Source organism: Vidua macroura, chromosome 6 (genome assembly GCF_024509145.1).
Source record: "Vidua macroura isolate BioBank_ID:100142 chromosome 6, ASM2450914v1, whole genome shotgun sequence".
NCBI classification, from domain to species: Eukaryota; Metazoa; Chordata; class Aves; order Passeriformes; family Viduidae; genus Vidua; species Vidua macroura.
Window position 1 is genome coordinate 4,610,427 of NC_071576.1, and position 11,630 is coordinate 4,622,056.

General features: G+C 49.1%; 1 protein-coding gene across 2 annotated transcripts in view; it reads right to left on the reverse strand.

Annotated features, from left to right (window-relative positions):
• The window catches only part of ARMH4 (armadillo like helical domain containing 4), a 59,615-nt gene extending 58,519 nt beyond the window's left edge, over positions 1-1,096 (reverse strand). For both annotated transcript variants that reach the window (XM_053981399.1, XM_053981397.1), the window contains exon 1: positions 1,019-1,096. The gene's annotated coding sequence lies outside the window, so the exon portion shown is untranslated. The remainder of the gene's footprint in view (positions 1-1,018) is intronic.
• Positions 1,097-11,630: the final 10,534 nt, after the last annotated feature.

Below are 11,630 nucleotides of genomic sequence, written 5' to 3' on the forward strand. Positions count from 1 at the left end.
AGTTCTTTGAGGAGCCAGGGACATGACATGTTTTAGGCATTATTCCCCCAGCCATCAAGCGATCATTTGCTTTGTTCCGAACTGCACACGGACCACCTATGGAAAACCCTACTTGGATTTGCCAGTAAAAGCTGCATAGTTCTCCGTGGCTTCTGACCCGTGCCAGGTCCCCGGCACCACAAAAGTCTAAGGTCTAGCGAATTCCTGAGGGATTAAGACAGGAGGAGGGGGGTGCTGAAGAATGAGGCCAAAGGGTGCAGCAGTTTCCAAGCAGCAGAAGGACAGAAACGCCGCTCCCCAGCCTGCCTGAGAGCAGAGGGACAGCACTCGGGTTCCAATCAGCAAGAAACGCTCACCGATTTCAGCGCCTCACCTAACGCTGACAGAAACACCACACAGGAGAGCTGGAGGAGCGTGAGTCCCTGCAGGTGAAGGTTTAAGGGCAGATTAAATGCACCTTGTCGGGAGCTTTTGGATTGGGCAGAACCTGCGTGGGGTCCAGAGAAGGGGATTAGCGCTGGCTCAAGGCTTGATTCCACCCAGCACGCCTGCTTGCCGGGCACAGATCCATCTCCCCGTCCTCCTTAGTCATATTTACAGGTGACTTTACAGCCCAGAATTGCATTCTTTCCCCACCGAGCAGGGGATCAAGTGCGAACAGCCGCCCGGGCATTCCTCCTGCCCAGGCCCGCAGCAGGACAGAGGGACAGCGGCGGTCACCCCCAAACCACCCCCGCGAGAAACACACACCCGCCCCAAAAGACTTCTCGAGGGAGCCCACCGGGACCCCCCCATCCCGGCAGGACGGCACCTCCCGCTGCCCCTTCCCCATCCCCCGGGGCTGCAGGGACCAGCCAGCCGCTCGCCGGGAACAAAGAGCCGCGCCGAGGATGCGCTGCCCCGCGGGCAGCCGAGCATCGTCGGAAAAAGCCACAAATCAATTCAAAACGCGCAACGCCGGGGCAAACGCGGCACGGGGGTGCGATGCCGGCTGCGTGCGTGTGTGTCCCGGCCTCACCTGGCTCCCGCCGCCGCCGCCCGGTGCCTCGGCGCCGCGCTCCCCCAGCCCCGCGGCCGCACGGGCGGAGCGGAGCGGGCCGCCCACCGGCGGGCGGTGTCGGGGGCCGGCCCGCTCCGCCCGACCGCCGGCCCCCGCCTGCCTCTGGTGGGCTTCGTGCTCCCCGACACCCGCAGCCCCCGGGAGGGGCCGCCCGCAGCCGCGTTTGGCGTTTGCTGCTTCTCCAAAGGGAAGTTGGAGCATCCAAGCGCTCGGCTCCCGCGCCCAACTCTTCCTCAGCGCCCGACCCGAGGAGGTGCCGCTCTTTGCTTACAAGGAGCTGTAAAAACAAGGCCTGAGGCACCCTTTAGTAGTTTTCCATCTATTACAGATTGTCCTCCGGTGTTTTCAGCTGCAGAGGTCACCTTCCCCTAATACACCCTCTGCAAAGGAGAACAACTTCTTAAATAACAACATCCGAATTAGAAGAGCTTTATTCAATTTTCCTTTTTCGATGCTTTGTTTTAAGCACCTATTTGGCCAGTACAGCGAAAGATAAACAGCTTTAATTGTGCCTTCCTCCTCCATTTTTTTTTCCAAAAAACCCCCATAACTAACAAGAGAAGAAAACATTTAGACCACGAGGTCCTGGCTCACACATCAATTCACTTTGCCAAAGAGTAAATCAGAAGCCCATACCTTGACTCCAAACCCCAAAGATGAGAGTGGTTCAGCTTCCTCTTGCTCCCCCAAGCCCAGTGCCAGGGCAGCACGGGGTCCCTGCTGCACACAGAGGGTTTTATACGCCCTCTCAGGCAGGGACTCATTCAGAGTGGGGCTGCAGCAGGTGCAAGGTGTTTCAGCTGGGCAGGGACAGGTGAGGAGAGACCAAAAATAATGATCTCTCACAGGAGGCAATGGCTGGGGTGGGGGGAATTTGGGGGGTGGAATTGCTAGGAAGGACTAGAGGGAAGGTGTAGGAGAGGTGAGTTAAAATCTTGACTTCCTGATGAACATGCTCTACCACGCGAAGCTAATCAGTGAATCTTCCAGTTATGATAACAAACTACAAAATAAGCTTTTTTTCTACACAAAGGGAGATGTAACCTGCTGTCACAGGTCGTTCAGCTCTTTAAATAAACAACAGAAATGGTGGAAGAAAATGAGATATTCCTTATCAACAAATGGTTCATTATTTTTTCTGTTCACTGTGCTACTGGTAATAACATTTATATTACTATCTTTGTGTCTCTAAACACAGCCCAAAGTTTTACCTGTTTAATTTTAGAGAAGCAGTGTGTTTTCTACTGGATTCCAACCAAACTGGATCCAACCCAATTCATTTGGTTGCAGCACTGTGCATCCAATATTAAAACTTTCAAAAGACAGATTTGTTGCACGTTAGGGTGGTTTTTTTCAGGGAAATATTGCTAACCCCTGCATGAGTTGAAAATAAAGTGTCAAAGTGCCTGTATCAGCAATAAAGACAGCCAGTGACAAAAGGCATCAGAAAGAACTTCAGAGTTAGGCTTGGGGGAGGAAATGGTCACTCAAAACAATGGAGAAAACCCCTTTTGGCTTTGCCTCTCTGAACTGTAAAATCCGGGGAAATTATTCATCAATCAATATTTCTAATGCTGTGGCATCTTCATAAATAAAATAGAAATATGTGAAAAGAAAGGATGTTTCCTCTCTCCTCTAGGGGAGATGGGGTGGGAGGGAAGGAAGAGGTAAGAGCTGCATTTTTCATGTGTTTTAAACACCATTAACTCCTGGATTAGGGACTCAAAACACTTCATAGATTCAGCTTCTGTCCTGGCCAATTCATTTTGGCCAAGGGCTCTAGCTGAGAAGAGGGGGTGGCTCAGCCATGCAGGAGGTGCCACCTCCCAAGTTAATGGGGCAGCCAGATTGTCCAGGAGACCAAAATCAATTCTCCAGAGCAGCACTGCACCTTGTGGTGGCTCTGGGATTGATTCCCAAGCTGTTCAGTCATTTGTGTGTGGGGAAAGGGGCAGGAAAACAGGGACCACTCCAGCAGAAATCAGAGCCCTCAGGGATGAGTCCAGGGGCTGGGCTTCAGCAGCTGCACAGTTCCCCCCTAAGAGCTGACCTGGGATTCAGAACAAGGGATCTTCCAGTGGAAGTTGTCCCTGCCCATGGCAGGGGGTTGGAACGAGATGATTTTTTAAGTTCCTTCCAACACAAACCACTCTGTGATTCTATGACTGTTTTCAGTTCCATTTCTATCTAACCTTTACAATTATTGGGACAGTTACTTAAAATGTAAAGCGTGTGTAAGAGATGATTTAGTGTTCTCCAAGGAGGCAGGGCACATAATAGACTGGAGAGGTTTTCACTTCCCCCTTGCCATCGACTCCTAACCCAGACTGGCACTGTGTCCTCTCAAGGTTAAATATTTCACTTCTAAGCACTGGAACCAAAATAACTGGTTATCTGTGTTTTTTTTCCCTGCCTAAAATTGCACATTCCCTGTACGCTGCAAGTTTCTCTTCCCTGCATAACCTGCCAAAATCAGAGGCTTCTGCGTTATCGACAAAAATATCTGCAGACTGAAAGAAAGAGGCATGATGAAAGAGGCAGAAATCAGAAATCACCAGAAAGCACTCTTTTGTTATTCCTTTCTATGGTTTGTTAGTTGGAAATACTGATCTTTATGTATGCCATGGAGCATACATGTAACCAAGCAAAACAGGCCCCGCTTCCACAGCAAGTTAAGAAACATCCATTCCTCACCCCTCTCACCCTTGCTTTGGGGTTGAGACATTTCAGTACAATCCTCTATTGGTCTTGTCCTTCAGAACTTCTCACCTGAGGTGAAGTCAGAGACTAAATTTGGATGTAAGCAGGCTCATTCTTCCATGCAGGTAGCGTAGCTGGGAAAGAGTGGGACTCATCCCATTCCCAGCTCTGCCTTTTTAGAGGATTTTCAAGACTGAATTTCACTGCTCTCAGCCTCCACTTCTTCTGTAAAATAACAATACCTAATTTTTGTAAGAGCCTCTTATGAAATCTGTGTATTATTATAGCAGCTGGCTCTGTTGTACAAAGTAATGATACATCAGATTTCTTTCACAGGTGACATTCGTGTCGCAGCCTTATTGCAGAACCCAAAAAGTACCAACAGCACGTCCTAATTAAGAGACTAGGTCACATAAAATTTTATATGAAGATACATTTTGCCTGTATAAAATGAACTAAAAAATCATTGTCCTGACAGCAGAATGCTGCACCTTATGCTGCTACTCCTAGCACCTGTGAGGAGATGTATCAGCTCTCCTAAGTATGTCAGGACATGCCACAGAAGGTAAAGGCAATTTTAAAATAGTTGCCGTTAATTTTACTGCTGAATGACTTTCCCAAATTGAATATTGGGGACATCCAGCACACAAATCAGTGCACATCTCCATCACAAGACTCACCTTTACACCAGCTGGTAGCATCTGTTTTAAGGGGGCCCTCTCTTCCTACTAAACAGCAGTCACTGGAATGGAGTAGCCATGAATAATTCAGGGAAAATGAGAACAGCATCCCCTGCCACAGAGAGGGGAGTTTGTTTAAAACAACTCCACTTTGAAAAAGTTTGTGACCAATGAATTATTTTGAATGTAACCATGTTATGGATGAACAGATTTCTTCTTCCTCCAACTGCAAACCCGATAAATGTCAACTGCAATTAAAGCTCAATCAGGAGAATTGATTGATTGGATTCCTTTCTTCCATGCATCTCACTGCTGGCACTAACAGGAAAGCTGGGCAAGGCTAAGTGGTGCCAGTGCAGCCCCACTGCTGGCTGGGATTTACAGTAATCAGTCCTACAAGGAGGCACGGGATCCAGCTTCTGCTTCCCAGCTCTCGTGTTTCTGAAGTGCTCACAGAGCAGGAAAGCCATAAGAACTTATTTTTGTCACCAAAGTCAGCAGATGTGACTTGGAGAGCACACAGAGCCCAGATCTGCTGAGTAGGAAATGCCATTTTTACACACTCACTGTTCAGAGTAGAACCAGGCTTCTGCTGACTGGCCCAAGGTCACTGGAATCCATTGCAGTTGCTCTGGGAATACAGCCCGGGAGGACCAATGCTCACATCCATCACGGAATCACGGCACAGCCCTCGCTCTTCTTCATACCCTTCAACAAAATTGCTGCAGTTAATGCCAAGGTACAACCACATATTACAATTTCCCCAGAGATAAAGTGCTGAGGAAGCCCTCCACGTGCATTTTGGAGTCTCAGCTAAAACATGAACCATCTGTCAGTTCCCTTGGATATTTTCCCCCTCATCCTACAAATTCCACTACAAAATTAGGCTGACAATAAAAAAAGCACCAGACACACCACCCCAAAGCAGGCTGACCCTAAGCCCTGCTCTGATATTAAACCCTCAGCTTCACAGATTCACAGAAACAGAGAATCAAACACAGATCTCCAAAATCATTGAGTCCAGCCTTCATCATCTGAAATACGGTTGTTCACACACATAATACCCAGCGGGACTTTAGAAACTGCAGCTTTCTTTTGTTTTTCAAAACTTGAGGTTAAACTGAACCACTGAATCCACAGGTTTTAAAGAAGTGCAGTGTCATTACTGCCAGTCCATCCCTCCCAGTACAGCCCTTTCTAAAATAGCAAAGTGGGGCTGAAAGCTCCCACCACAGAGACTTTTGGGGTCTTTCCCATGGATAACACATGGAATTGGGATGCCTGGGTGAGAGGAGCACTGTGTTTTAGAGTGAAACAGCAATGCTCCAGACACCACCAGTGTTTTCATTTTCCCCCTTGAGGATGGTTAAGGGCAGAGAAATACACATTTTTGTTTTGGAAACATTCCAATTAATTAAGCCAAAATCCTACAGCAGGAACCAGATCCAGCTGTTAGCAGAACCCCAAGCAGGGGCTTTCATCCTTTTTCTCTCTTCAGAGCGGTGATACGTGGATCCCCTTGAATCCATGAGCTGGGAAGGGGTGAGGAAGCACTCTGTGATCTCCAGAAGGTCTAAAGCTGGCCATAAGTATGCAATTCCCTGATTTTGTGAGGAAGGGATGGGTCCGTGCCTCAGTTAGCCTGTAGAGATTAGGGAGACCTAAAAGCGAGTACACAGACTAAGCCAGCCAATGCAGGGACACAAAAGAGTGCTTATTTTATGACCAATTAAAAATAATAATGCTCTGCTGCTGAGATCTGCCTGGGTCCAGCTGAAATCCGAGTCCCTGCAGGGGTCCGGGCAGGCATCTTGGCTTTCAGGGAGCAGAGTATTAGCCGGGCGTGCTGTTCCGTGCCATAGCCACGCAGTGTTTGTGCTGCAGGACACATTCCTTTATGCTTGCAATGCTCGCAAGTGCTCCGCGGGGATTAATTCAGCTGAGAGCTGCCTGTTTCGGGGCGAGCACAGGAAAGTGATTTTCTTTATGAAAAACGTTCCCTTTGAACCCTCCCTGCGGGTTGTGCAGCTGCCACCTCGAGGCAGCAGCGCGGAGGAGAGCGCTGTGACAATGCCGTGTCCGCAGGACTCCCGAAAGGGGCTTTCTTCTGCCAGCGGCTTGAATACCAACAGAATCCCCGAAAAGGGGGAGAGAAAAAGGACTGCATTAGGCAAAAGGAGCTGTCCTACACATTTTGTTTTGTTGGAGCGAGTCTAGAGGAGGCCGCCGAGATGAGCAGAGGGACGGAGCGGCTCTGCTATGAGGAAGGGCTGAGATAATTGGGATTGCTCGGCCAGAAAAGAAAAGAGAAGGCTTTGGGGGTGACCTAATTGTGGCCTTCCACTGCTTCAAGGTAGCTGAGAGAAAGTTGGAGAGGAACTTTTTACAAGGGCATGGAGTGATGGGACAAGGGGGAATGGCTTCAGACTGAAAGAGAGTAGGTTTAGGTTGGTTATTAGGAAGAAATTCCTGGCCATGAGGGTGGCGAGGCCCTGGCACAGGGTGCCCACAGAAGCTGTGGCTGCCCCATCCCTGGAAATGTTCCAGACCAGGCTGGATGGAGCTTGGAGCAACCTGGGATGGTGGAAGGCGTCCCTGCCCATGGCAGGGAGTGGAATTAAATGAATTTTAAGCTTCCTTCCAACGCACACCAGTCTTTGATTTTATGATATAAGAGTTTTCACTGATTTCAATGGGCTACTGTTAATTTTTTGTATTTTCATGTCCTTATACGGCCTCTTTCTTGCCTGTCGGAGGTAGAACCGCTCCCAAGAGTTGCATGAACTGGCTGCACTCAGGAAATAATTTCTTATTATGTTATGGAAATCCTGCTCTTCACACTGCTGGACATACTGCTTACGAGCTGGCTTAATTGTCCCACCGTCTCCTTAGACTGTGAATAATTATCTCCATTTATATTGTTATCCTGAATGTATTTATAGCCTGATTCTTTTGGGTTAGCATCACCATCTGTTTCCTCAACAGTCACATATTCGGGGGAGAGCGAGTGCTCTTCACATTATGCAAGCAGCTTTCTTGATTAAACCAGCCTGGCATGGATGGATTTTGTTATGAAACCCTAGCACATCTCTAACTCTCAGGCTCCTATTATCAATAACTCTGAAAAGCCCATCCATTAAATTAAGCCACTTTTAAGCTGCAGCCTGCATTTCAGAACTCGTGTTAACTGTGATTGATTAATGTAATTTAAGAGGAGATTTCCAATGGACTATAAAGACGGTGATGTGATTAGCAGGATACTCTGATCATTCCTGACCCAGGGATAATACATTCAGGAGGAAGCCATGGGCTGTGGATTTCAAGTAGGGCCCCTGATTTTTTCAAAACATATCTAAGCAGTCATTTTACATAAAACATTATATTCAAAACATAAGCATAGTGCTGTAAATATGTAATTATAGCATGGAAAGATATCATAAATGGATGAGATCTGGGGATGAAAACAGATCATGCAAACATCACGCTTAGACTTTCGTCATATATTATCTAAATTATTCCAATTTTTACACCTAAAGTATTTCAAGAGCAACAAAATTAAGTATAGTATATTATGTCTTTATAGGTCCCCTATCACAGAGATACTCAGGAGGATTTTACAGAATTTGAGAGGAAGAATATTCACACTCCAGTGAGAGGACATTCTCACCAGGCAGTGACTGCACAGCTTCCCTGTGCTGTCCTTGAACACAGAGGGCAGAAAGCACTCCAGGTAGTAACTTATCCCAGAATCATGGAATACTAGGCTGGAAAGGATCTCAAGGATTATCTGACACAACTTTTCTTGCCAAAATCATGGTTGAAATAAGATGGTCCAGCACCCTGTGCGGGTGAATCTCAAAGTGTCTAATGTTGAGGGATCCAACACTTCCCTGGGCAGATTATTCCAGTGGCTGATTGTTCTCATTGTGAAAAATTTACCTTGTGTCTGAACAGAATCTCTCTAGGAGCACTTGGGAAATTCTGGGATTGTTTCCCTGACAGAAAAATGAAATACAGAAAAGTTTCTTGAATATAATTCCTATCTCAGTCAGGCATAATTACCACTGCCTGCATGTTCTTGGTGCACTGGGGAATTGCTCAAACATGGCAGAGTTAAGGTTCTGTTGTGGAAATGACATTTGAACATATTTTCATGCCTCCTTGTTTGCATATCCTTTAAAGTTCAGCTGCATTTCCATGTTCTGGAAGGCCATAAAATACTAACCATGAAAATAATTTTAAAAGCCATTAAAAACATATAACCACACAAAATCATAAGGCAAGTTGAACTCGGTGTCACAATGTTTAATCACTGCAGGGTTTTGTTTATTTTTTTTTTTCATGTGTCAGCATCCTCCACCGCTGCCTTGGCAATTATCCCTCCTCCTCCAGAATTCACTGGGTGTGTGCTGGTCCCATCACTGTTTCTGTGTCTCACATCACCACTACAGCCTTGTCCTTGCTCCTCAGTCTTCCTCTCCTAGGAGAGGATGGGAAGCTGCTGATGGGTTGTTTAAGAGTTCCTGGGCTCGTATGGAGCTGTGGGATGGTGCCTGAAGGAGAGATAGCAGGGATTTCTGAGGGATTGTGGTTTATTATGATCTCCTTGCTTTGAGAGGAGTCTCCCCTGAGTGTGTCACTGCAAAGTTCCCCTTCCTGCATTCCCTCTGCACTGCCTGGATTCCTTACGTGTCCTCCAAGAGCCCTTCCAGGATGCCCCATCTGCTTCAGCTCCCCCAGTCTGCACTTCTGCTCCACACACACGGGGACCTTCTCTTCTCAGTGCTGCCTCTTGACCCTGCTTTGTCATTTTGGTGACTTTAGGGTGACCAGAAGGGGGGAACACAACAAGGCTGTGACAGGAGCAGCAAAGAAAGCTTTTGTGCAGAGCTGCTAGCCCATGGGCTAGTGAGGGGGCTGGCCCAGGCAACACAGCAGATGGTGGCAGCGACAGCTTTCGGCGTCTCACATCACTCCCACTCATCAGCTGACTCCCACACTCCTCCACCTTCAGAACTGCAAATAGAAAGTGTGGATGTGGGGCAGACAGCACTGCTGCAGAGGGGAAAGCACGGCGAAAAGCACAGCTCCACAAGCTGCTGCAGCAGCTCCCAGGTCAGGGGGGTTGGGCTCAGTGACAGCAGAGCACAGCAGTGTCACCCCAGCCTTCCCTGAAATCCTCTGCCTTCATTTAGCACCCTTGTCCTCCTCTGCACAAACCCTCAGGCGCTCAGCCTGGCCTGGCTGGCAAAGAGCAAATGTCTAGACCCAACTCCCCAGTTAATTGCTTTTTCAATGCTTATTTTGCTTCCCTGAAGAAGAAATGGGTCTCGTGCACTTTGCTGAGATAAATACCCAGGACTCCTCCTTTGGGGGTGTGAGCAGGGCCACGGTCCCACTCCTGGACATCACAGCTGCCTGAAGAGCAGCAGGTTTCACAGGTGTGTGGGGAAGGGGAAGATTGGCAGGGGAAAGAAGATGGTTGTTGGGAGTGGGGCAAGCGCTGCCTTTGGAATCTCCTCCACAAGTGATCCCAAATTTGCTTTACACCGACCAAAATCTGGTAGAAATTCCCTTTTCCCAGCCAGGGAATCCAGTCACGGAGAGACACATACCACATCATCAGAACACCTTTTGGTTTTTTTTTTTTTTATTGATATTTTTAGGTTCTTTCTACTAAGCACAGCTGATCTTCTGCCTCCCTGATCACCTGTCGCAGGCGACCCAGTCTTGAAAGCATGGATTCCTAGAAGGTCCTGAGCTGAAAGGGATCCACAAGGATCACTGTGTCCAACCCCTGGCCCTGCACGGTTTGTTACCACCATAGGGTTTATCATTTCTGTCCTCACTGTATTTTAAGCTCTCGTCTTCACTCCCAACACTTCTGGAGCAACGGAGTGATGTGGCTTTTTTAGTCCCCGAGTTGTTTTATTTCTGTTCAAGAGGGAGGATGCTGTACCCCGAGGGTACTGCGCATTTAACCTCGTAGAAATGGCTTTTTGCATTAAATGTGGCTGTTTCTGTGTCAGCCATTGATGTTGTTGAGCCAGGGACGGGCGAAATGACTCGTACCATTTTAGAAGGTAAAATGAGTGTTTATTTAAAAGCACGTCTCTCTTTTATAGAGAACATTGTGAACATTAATTTCATTGGTTTTAAAGTAAAAACATTTTACTTGATTGGTATACTGGACTTAGTGTGGTAGAACATATCTATAAACAATATGAACAGAAAGTAAGATAATAGATTGTTTACATTCTTCTCTGACTTTTTCTCAGGTTTAGCTTGGTAGAAATCTTTCTCTTTTTCTCTCTGACTGAATTGAACTATCCACAAGCCATGGGGTGGCTGCAGGAGCAGGGCAGCGCCCGTCCCTCTGTGCTGGCACTGCTGAGGGACCTCCAGCCCTGGGGCAGTTTTGGGCCCCTCGGGACAAGAAGGACTCTGAGGGGCTGGAGCGTGGCCGGAGAAGGGAACGGAGCTGGGGAAGGGGCTGGAGCCCCAGGAGCGGCTGAGGGAGCTGGGAAGGGGCTCAGCCCGGAGAAAAGGAGGCTCAGGGGGGATCTTGTGCACAGCTCCTGACAGGAGGGGACAGCCAGGGGGTCGGGCTCTGCTCCCAGGGAACAGGGACAGGACAAGGGGAAATGGCCTCAAGCTGTCCCATGGGCAGTTTAGGTTGACTGTTGGGAAAAATCTCTTCACAGAAAGGGCTGTCCCATCACAGCACCGGCTGCCCAGGGAACTGATGGGAGTCCCCATCCCTGGGCGAATTTAAAAGCCACGTGGATGTGGCACTTGGGGACATGGTTTAATGGTGCAATGGCTGGACTCGATAACCTTGGGGGGCTTTTCCAGCCCAAACGATTCTGTGAATTTTACGCTTCTGCTCGAGCGGGAGCAGCCCTGACCGCGCTTCCCCCGCCGCCCTCACGCGGGGCCCGCCCCTTCGCCCGCACCATGGCCCCGCCGCGCTGCTCCCCGCGGCTGCCCGGCCCGCCGCCGGAGCGGAGCTGAGGGGCAGCCGCGCCGCACCGCGCCCGCCGCCGGCGCCGCGGCGCTCCCGGCCGCGCTGGAGCCCTGCAGGATGGGGCGGGAGCGGCGGCGCCGGCCCGAGGGAGGCGGCGGGGCGGCGGCGGGGCGGACAGGCGCCGCGGGCAGCCCGGCGCGCCGGGCAGCGGGAAGGGCCCGTG